The 9,335-nt window shown below is 40.4% G+C and overlaps 1 pseudogene; it reads right to left on the minus strand.

The window, feature by feature from the left end:
- Positions 1–1,449: 1,449 nt before the first annotated feature.
- Positions 1,450–8,855, minus strand: LOC139013486 (protein phosphatase 1 regulatory subunit 12C pseudogene; annotated as a pseudogene).
- Between the last annotated feature and the right edge of the window lie 480 nt (positions 8,856–9,335).

A 9,335-nucleotide genomic window follows, 5' to 3' on the forward strand; every position in this document is an offset into this window, starting at 1 on the left:
ACTACCAATCCAAGGATACCATGTCGAGTATTTTAATTTTCATTCTAAGAGTTGTAAACAGCCATTGAACAGTTTGGGGAACCACAATTACATTGAATTTAGAAGATCCTTCTCTGGCTGTCCCATGGAGAAAAGAAAGAGAGAATAAGAAGATGTATAGAAAATCCAGGTAAGCCGAGTTGGGTAGCTTGCCCTTGGGATGGTTAAAGCAGAGTAGGAGAAAAAGTAGACGCCAGAGATACTAAGAGTTGCAATCAAGTTGCTGATGATATACTTATTCCTGGGAGGAATGAATGTATGGCATTAAATGCAGGTGCTAGAGTTGTGGCTTTCATAGACAGATACTGTTTACGTCCAGAGATGGAGAACAATGGGAAAAGAACTGTGGGGGGAGATCATGAGTTTAAAATTTGATATAGATATGGTGTGGAGACACATTTCAAATATGTTAACTGGATATGCTAATAAGATAGATTACTATATGAAGTCTGGGTTTAGTGAAGAGGTTGGAGTTGAAGATAAGTTTGAAATTCGTGGATATATATTTATGAATATATAGTATACTAGAGGCCTGGTGCATGAAATTTGTGCATGGGGAGAGGGAGTGTCCCTCAGCCCAGCCTGCACCCTCTCCAGTCTGGGACCCCTTGGGGGATGTTCCACTGCCAGTTTAGGCCCAATCCCACTAGCAGTCAGACATACCTCTCACAATCCAGGACTGCTGGCTCCTAACCGCTCGCCTGCCTGCTTGCCTGCCTGCCTGATTGCCCCTAACCGCTTCTGCCTGCCAGGCTGATCACCCCCTAACCGCTCCCCTGCCAGCCTAAATGATGCCTAACCACTCCCCTGCCAGCCAGCCTGATGGCCCCCAACTGCCCTCTCCTGCTAGCCCGATTGCCCACAACTGCTCAAAAATACCTTCTCCCCCAGTGTTGGGGAGGGGGCAGCAGAAAATAGAAGACATTCCTCCTTATTGCACATGGACCCTATATACAAGCCCACCCAGCACAGGCCAGTGGGATGCTTGGCACATTTTTGGATCCCTGCTCAGGGGCTGGAGGGGTGACCGGTGGCAACACACGTGAGAGGGGACCTCCGGGTGGTCACTCTGGTCCTGGTTATTGGTCCTGGCACTTCCTGATCCTTGGTTCCTTCCTGGTCCTGCCTGCAGCCCTGGTCCCCCTACCTGGCTCAGCCTCCCATCTCCATCCTGGCCTCAGATGGCCCCCTTAGGTCCCAGGGGCTCTGTCCACCTCTCCCAGCCTGGAGGTCCCAAGGGGAGGGTATGGTTTCTCAGAGACTCCCTGCCAGCCATGTCACTCGTGTTCACATAGGGGAAGGGGTGCGTGTGGCAGAAGCAGCTGTATAAATGCGGGTGCAAGTCCTCTGGGGTCACTTGGACAGTTTGCTGATGATGCAGATCAGGGCCGCCTTCTCCTCCATGAGGCACTAGTTGTCAGCCCAGAGGTTGGACAGGCCCTTCAGCTCCTCTTTCAGCTCAGCAGCCTTGTGCTCCAAGGCCCTGCACTCAAATCTCTCCAGCTCCAGGAGGACCGGTCTCTCTGCAAAGCGTTCCTGCCTCTGTGTGGCGTGCTCCAGCTCTACCTTAAGCTCCGCCAGCCAGCAGCGTGGTCTCAGTCGGGACCTCACGAAGTCTCTCATTCTCAACGCGCAGCTCTGTGTAGAGCTTCCTGAAGCTCCCTCAGGCTCTTCTGATTCTGGCTGGGGTTATGGGCTGAGGGTCTGCTGCCTCCGGGGGGAAGGGCTGGATTCTGGGCTAACGTCCACTGGCTTCGCCTCCTTCCCCCTCTGCAGGCCCTCTCCTCTCCTTGCTAACTCTGCAGTGCTCCCTGGAGGCCTGTGGTCCCTGTCCCTCCCTGTCAGGTGCCTCTACTCTCTGGGCAGGGCCATTAGAATTCTCAACCCCAGGAACTCGGGGCTGCCAGGAAGGGTCCAGGCTCTGTGCAGCCTGCTCTTGATTAGGATGGGAGAGTCCAATCAGGGGCAGGCTGGCAGGGGAAGGGGCCACGAGGTTGGCCAGCCCCACCCTCTGATTGGGCTGGTTCACTGGCTACAGTGGGTGGCAGCGGTTCGCTGGAGGAGGGTGGCTGCAGCCCGTGGGAGGCGGGAGCGAGCCACCACCACCCATGGGAGATGGGAGGGAGCCCCCGGGAGCCAGGTGGGGAGGGACCGAGAGGTCAGCAGTTCAGCCTGCTCGCCAGTCAATGCCACCTCATGGCGACTGGTCATTTGGTCGTTTCGGTCGTCACGGCCCCTGGCTTTTTATATATATGGATGAATATGTAGTATATGAATGAGCTTGTTTAGGGAAAATAAAGAAGAAAATGTATTCTCTAAAACTTATGCTTATGTAATTATGTGTAGTTATGACACAGGGTCCCACCCCCAAAGTGGTACTGCACTTTGAGGAATGAGAATGTCCAATAGATTTACAAACACTAGGATTTAGGGTCTGAGGCAAAAATTTCTTCAGTAAAAAGAAATTCAGAGGCGAATATAGCCTTAAAATGGAGGGAGGTGCAAGGAATATGTATTAGAGAAAATAGACTGTTTTAAAATGTAAAGATTTTAAAGAATAAAGTATTCATTCATAAAGTATAAAGTTTAAAGTGTATTAAATTAGGGTAAATATTGGCTGACTTCCATAATTATTTATTTGATTGTTTATTTATTTATAATATCTTTCAAATATTTTTGTAGGTTCTTGTCATTGATATGAAGCTTCCCATAAAAGTAGACAGCAGAGGAAAATGTATCAAGGGACATAGCTTTACAATGTTTTGTTCAATAAATTATTAATTTATGAGCTTATTTACTATGTTTCTGACTTTCAGTCAACCTATCTATCTCAAAGCCAATGCATATAATTCATAATATGACCATTAACATAAAGTATATTTATTGCCAGGGTCAGGAGATACTGATTGCTTTGTATCATTCCTAGTAAATCAAATTGGAATGTTGATTAAGTGATCCCTATGTTTAACTCTTAAGTGGAAATGCATTCAGTCATTCTCTATGCACTGACTACTCACACATCTATTGCCAGGCAGGTAATTCACAAGAGCTAGGCATTACACATGCAGTCAAACAATGGTATTCGTTTTAGTGACTGAGAAGGATAGAAACAGGTTCTAGACAAACAATTTCTGCTAACAAAGACACAGGAAATAAAAAGCACATATTGAACCAAAATGCATTTACCTATCAGTAGGAAGAATCTTAACTCATAGTTGGCCCTCACTTAAGGGCAAAATTTGAGTCTGCAGTGGGAATTGTGACTATTTACAAAATTAACTGGAGAAGGCCCAAAATTTGTTAGAAAATTAAAATGTTTGAAGAAATATTTTCTTTCACATTTCTAAGTTCATAATTTAAATCGGTGAGTTTATGTTCTGAGTTGATTTGACATATTTTCAAGTATTTTTAAAGTACAGATAATTGAAGAAAAGGTTTTATATTGAAAGAATACTGAATTAGATAACTGAAAAGTGAATTAGGAGGACAGGACTGTATTTTCCTACCTGATATTATTTTGAAAGATGAGAATATAATCACACACCATTATTAAAAACCTCTGGATTCCATAACATTAATACCAAATCCAGAACACCAAATCCTAAAGAACTTAAGGCAATGTAGTACTGTGTATCAAAACAAAAAAACCATTTGTGCCAACTCTATCCTGTGATGGAATTACATTTGCATAAACATTTACACTTAAACAATATGGCTTTGTCATTTAAAAAGAGATATTAAAAATGGCGAACATTATGTAACAGCATATGAGTTCATTTCTAAATTTTAGAACATAATAAAAATTTAAAAACACAGGTTTTACAGCATAATTGATGATGTAAAAATTGAATGTAGGGTTTTCTACTGAAAAACAAGACGCATCTATGAGACACTTATATGGCTCTGGGCATTTTTCTACATACTTTGTTTAATCTGTGCACTAACTCTGTGAGGTAGCTTAAATTATTGTCTTAATTTTTACAAAATAAAAACTGAATGTCAGAAAGATCTGTCCAAATTCACAACTGAGTGAAATTCAGAGTAGGAGGAATCTAAAATGAAAACCTTTTCTCTCTCAACTGTACCCCCCCCTACCACCACCACCACCATTATCTCTCTCTGCAAAAGCCAACAGGGGAGACGGAAATGGAAAAAATCTTCCCCAGACTCTTAAAAAAATCTGTTTCAATTTATTTAAAGGCAACTTGATTTTCTGCTTTTCTTTTTCTCTTTCCAGGAATCCTAAGAATTTTAAGAGAAGTTTGGAAAGTGACTCTATTTTTTGAGCTTATCTGTGTCAACATTTAAATTTCTAGTGGTCAACCAAAGAATAATTTTAGAGTTCATCTAAAGAGAATCCACAAATTATCTAAAGTACTTCAGCTATTAAATCTAAGTGTCATTCTAATGCATGCTCAAATTTGAGAGCCTCTACCCTCGAACACATATTCTCAGCAACCAGAATACAAGAAATCCTTAACAGGGAGGGAAAAAGAGGTATTTGGTGAAATGTTCTCAATAATCCCTGAAAGAAAATCAAGCAAGTTTGCTATCTCTTACTCTCTTACTGCAAGTATTTATTTAATTTATTTAACAACCTGAGTTAATCTCCCCCCTAGTCCTAGAATACAGTCCAAGAACATATTTTGCAGCATTTAAAATATATTACCAGTCACCCTTTTCCCAAAGACATTATGCTGAATTAAAGGTAATGCTTCCCCAAAACATTAATACTTTGTACTTGATCACTATTACAATGTCACATGAATATCATAGTACATCCATTTAAAAGTTGATTAAAAATTAGATACTTCAGGGTCACAGAGTATTTGTTTTATATCTATGAATACAGGACAGGCAAGTAGCTAACAATTCACAATGTTTAATTTTTAAAATGTTTTCACAGTAGGTAATAGAAACTTTACTAATTTGACTATTTCATGTAACTTCTATGTATTTATGCAAATCTAACAACACTTAAAAATTAAATTAAAATATTCAGTTTACAGTAGCTTTGAAATAGGTATGGACATATCAGTAAACACACTGTCAAAGGGTGGTGTGCTTATTTATTTGATACTATAATTTTAGAAAGTAAACTAGATATTAGCATGTTAATTAGTATGTGACAAATTTCCTAAACCTAATTGCAAAACCAGCCCATTCTTAGTTTATATCCTTGTCAGTGTAAGTTTAGAAGATAAGCGTGGTTTTTTTGTTTGTTTTTTAGTTTCTAATCACATTTTCAGGCAGAAAAATCTGTGAAAAGGCTAATGTTCTGGATGCACCAATCCCCTGAAAGGGCACAGGTGCCTTCAATGAGTATGAGCTTCAGCGCTAACATAACGTCCATGGACATTTAAATGTCCACCTGCCAAATGAAGGAAACTTACAAACAAGAAACTGACCAAAACCACTGACCTTTTCATTAATTGGAAGATCACAAAGCTTTTGATTTTGTCATTAAGTTACAACAGTTTAAATACTGGCTTGCTTAGCTTTTTTGCTTTGAAAATAAGTAAAAGTAGCAAAAATAATGGAGTTATTAGGGAGACTTTTTGTAACTTATTTCAGACATAGAGCCACTAGGTCAATGAAAGAACCCAACAATTGATTGGGATAGAACTGCTACTATGGTTACATAATTATGATAAGCACATAAATTCTGAACATTAAGAAAGAGACACCCATTCCATATTTCTCAGCCAGGTCATAAGAAGGGAAGGAATGGCTATCTTAGTGCAAATGTAAAATATACAGCGACTCACACACACACACACACACACACACACACACACACAATTTTACTTGTAAGTTATCTTTATCATATTTATAGCAATTATATATTTGATGTTATCAAGACATTTTACAGGCCGGCCGGTGTGGCTCAGTGGTTGAGCATTGACCTATGAACCAGTCGGGCCACATGCCCAGATTATGGGCTCAATCCCCAGTGTGGGGTGTGCAGGAGGTGGCCGATCAGTGGTTCTCTCTCATTATTGATGTTCCTATCTCTCTCTCTCACCCTCTCCCTTCCTCTCTGAAATCAATAAAAACACTTAAAAATAAAGACATTTTACAATAAATTTCTTCACTGAAATATGTGAAAAGACTGATATGCCACTTTCAGAAGGCTTTTAATTATTTGGGGTTATCTAATACTAATCATACTATTATAGGTATTCAAATTATAAGCAAGAAATAATTTGTGTGTGTAAACAAAAGTTTCTTAAACTACTCACTTTTCATAAGGTTTTGAAACAATATAGTCTTTATACTATATTTTAAAAATTAACAATTGGCCTCAGCAGCAGTGTTTGATGTTTTAGACATGTAGCTAGGTCTCAAAAAGCCTTAGGTTATTTTGTGACAATTCAACATATTTGTGAGAGATTCTTCTCAGAAGCTCAAATAATAGGATTGCAAGCTACATGGTGTATCTCCTAATTTCACTGAAACACTCATAAGTTAGTAAAGGAAAAAGCAGTTTAAAAGTGAAGGACTTTATTTTATTAAAGCATGTAACAGTTTAAAAACACCTGTGAAGAAAAATAAATAAGTATATGTATTTTTTCCATGTATGAGTCATGAAAGCCTTGGAAACCATTAAGACCATAATCTAAGTACTCCATGTCATTATTTCTCATCCACTAACTGGGTAAAAGTTTAGGAAACCTGGCTGCTCCAGGGACTCCCCCTACATCCTCCTCCAACTAAGGAGTCATCAGACCTCTTCCAGACACACGAGAAAATGAGCTCCTTCTCCATAAATCTTAGTGATTTAAATCATAGCCCAGAGAAATCTCACTCCTCTCTTCACCAGCTACATTTAGGAAATACACTGTTTTCTTTCATGCCCATGTGAACACTAGGTTATGATCATATATGTTCTGTGCTTGTGCAACCTGCTCTTGTGTTTGTTCACACTTTTCTAAGCCCTTAACAGTAGTTAGAACATGAAGAGCCATTTGTCCCCTGTGCATTGTGTGCTTGTGATAGTTGTGTCCAGAAGCACAAAAAGAAGAAAAAAGTGGTGGCTATTGATCGAGATGATTGCATTTATACATTCTGGGGATCAGCAATAACTAACAGGGCCTAGTATAGAAAGAAGGGGAAAGAGCTGAGAAATAGACTGCTTAAGTACATGAAAGAGCATGACTACTCCAAAGTTAGAAATATATTAATAGAAAGTACACTTAAAAAGTCTGCTACTTTTTTCTGAATATTTTGCGAAGACATTAAAAATTAAATTAACAGTATTGTTATTATTTTCTATGCAGCAGCCAAATTGTTAAAAGACTTTTAAAAGAAAAAAGTGATGATACCCAGTATCACTATCTAATGCATCATTTGAAAGTGTTCTTGAGATAAATTGTAATACAAGCCTATATATAATTAACTAGAGGCCCAGTGCACGGATTCATGTACTGGTGGGATCCCTCAGCCTGGTCTGTGGGGATCAGGCAGAAATCAGCAGGGGTCCCAGATTGCAAGAGGGCACAGGCCAGGCTGAGGAACCCCAACTGTGCACGAATCTGTGCACCAAGCCTCAAATATGCATATAAGATGTTTGGTTAATCTCTTCCCACCCTCCCCACCCCCCTTCCCTCTGAGATTCATTAGTCTGTTCCATGTTTCCATGCCTGTGCGTTGAGCATCTGCCCCGATGGTCAGTGTGCATCTTAGCTACTGGTTAAATGGTCAAATGGTCAAACAGTCACTTCGGCTTTTATATATATAGATGGCAGAAGGAATTGTCAAACTGTAATATGCTGTTTCAAAAATATTTTATTTAAAAATTTTATATAATTATTTGTACATGAATTTTTTTAAAGCAGTACAATATGATGATTAATGTCAATATACATTGTGAAATGATTAGCACAATCAAGTTAGTCACCTCACATAGTGACCATCTGGCGGGAGGAGAAGACAAATGTACTCTCTTAGCAGATTTCCAGGATATAATACAATGTTTATAGCTATAATCACCAGGCCGTGCATGGATCCCCAGAATCTATTCATATTATATCTGCAATTCATTAAACAACAATTTTATAACTAATGGTGGAATATGATTACTTAGTAGAAAAAATACCAAAAACAAAGAGAAGATGGCATATGTGAGAAAGTAATTTTCATTTCAGGGCAGCGGTGTCTAAACAAATATGTGGCATTGATGGTTGCTCTCAGCCGGCAATGGGAAGAAATAGGAAACACAGGTGTATTCTATATCCCCTGATTGCAATGTCCTCTATCATAAGTCACTGTGAGCTGACACAATTAGAGGAACTGGAATCCTCAGGAACTCTGATAGGTGTTCAAGCTGCGAACTCGGATTTACCTTTGTGGCTACGTCAGAAATAAAATGCCAGGGAGATGAGAGAAGAAGCCCGCCAGCCCTTGGAGGAGGTGAGTCAATGGCCCCTGCTAGGCTCCTCGGATGGTGAAGAAGCTGGCTGCAGAGCAGCTGCAGGGCGGGTGTCTGCTCCTCGAGCTCCCTTCTGAGGCTCCTCACTTCAAGGGTTGAGCTTTGTTTGTCTAACAAGATTCACAGACTCATGCTGGGGAGACGTTGAAAGTTCAGCTCTAAATAACCTCAAGGACAGAGGATTTTGTATTCACTCCTCGTCTGTTCATTATGGAAAAGAAATATCAGAGACATGGCAAAACAGTGTGGGCCTAAAGATGGTTTCAATTTTATTAGCTGTATTCAAAAATAAGACAGAGAAAGGAAAATTCGTCTTAGTGATAAAGGTGACAAAACCTTACTGAAATGCCATAAATAATTTTGTATCTTTATCTCCTAAAGTCATTTTTACGAATGCTTTGCTGCATTGCTGAAACTTTCAAATAGGTCTACCTGGAAACAGATTTACCTGGAGGAAAAAAACAATTGCAAAACATTGATTCTATCAGAAATATCTCTAGATTTGCACTTGCAACCAAAATGGAACAAGGAGCAGATTTCCCCTTTGCTGAAAGCAATCCTTAAAAAACTGGACAAAAACCCAGCCAGTGTGGCTCAGTGGTCGAGCATCAACCTATGCAACAGGAAGTCCCCGGTAAGATTCCTGTCAGGGCGCATGCAGGAGTTGTGGGCTCAATCCCGGGGGGCGGGGGGAGGCGGGGGGGCGGGGGGGCGGGGGGGGGGTTGTGGGGCATGCAGGAGCCAGCCAATTGATGTTGTTCTCTCATCATTAATGTTTCTCTCTCTTTCCCCCTCTCCCTTCCTCTCTCTCTAAAGTCAATCAAAAGTCATTAAAATGTGGAGGTGTGGGGAAATGAACAAAATA

This window comes from Myotis yumanensis, unplaced genomic scaffold, assembly GCF_028538775.1.
Source record: "Myotis yumanensis isolate MYYU_CA2020_CCGP unplaced genomic scaffold, mMyoYum1.0.hap1 SCAF_7, whole genome shotgun sequence".
Taxonomy (NCBI): domain Eukaryota; kingdom Metazoa; phylum Chordata; class Mammalia; order Chiroptera; family Vespertilionidae; genus Myotis; species Myotis yumanensis.